The sequence below is a fragment of the Capronia epimyces genome (assembly GCF_000585565.1).
Source record: "Capronia epimyces CBS 606.96 chromosome Unknown aczIQ-supercont1.2, whole genome shotgun sequence".
Taxonomy (NCBI): domain Eukaryota; kingdom Fungi; phylum Ascomycota; class Eurotiomycetes; order Chaetothyriales; family Herpotrichiellaceae; genus Capronia; species Capronia epimyces.
The window spans coordinates 536,151-536,472 of NW_006912905.1; positions in this window are offsets into that span (position 1 = coordinate 536,151).

The following is a 322-nucleotide window of genomic DNA, read 5'->3' on the forward strand; positions in this document are numbered from 1 at the left end:
GTGGCAGCCGATGTAGTGCTAGTAGCGAGGGTCGTGCTGAGGCTCGAGCTTGTCGAGGTTGAGGTATCAGTAGATGTGGCAGCCGATGTAGTGCTGGTAGCGATAGTTGTGGTAAGGCTCGAGCTTGTCGTCGAGACTGAGGTATCAGTAGACGTGGCGGCCGTTGTAGTGCTAGTAGCGAGAGTTGTGCTGAGGCTTGAGCTTGTCGAAGAAGTTGCAATAGCAGTAGACGAGGTGGTAGTCGTTGCCGGAGGATTAGGGCATGTTGGATCCCGAATAACGACACTAACTGGCCCCCCGAGAATATCACAAACCTGGTTCA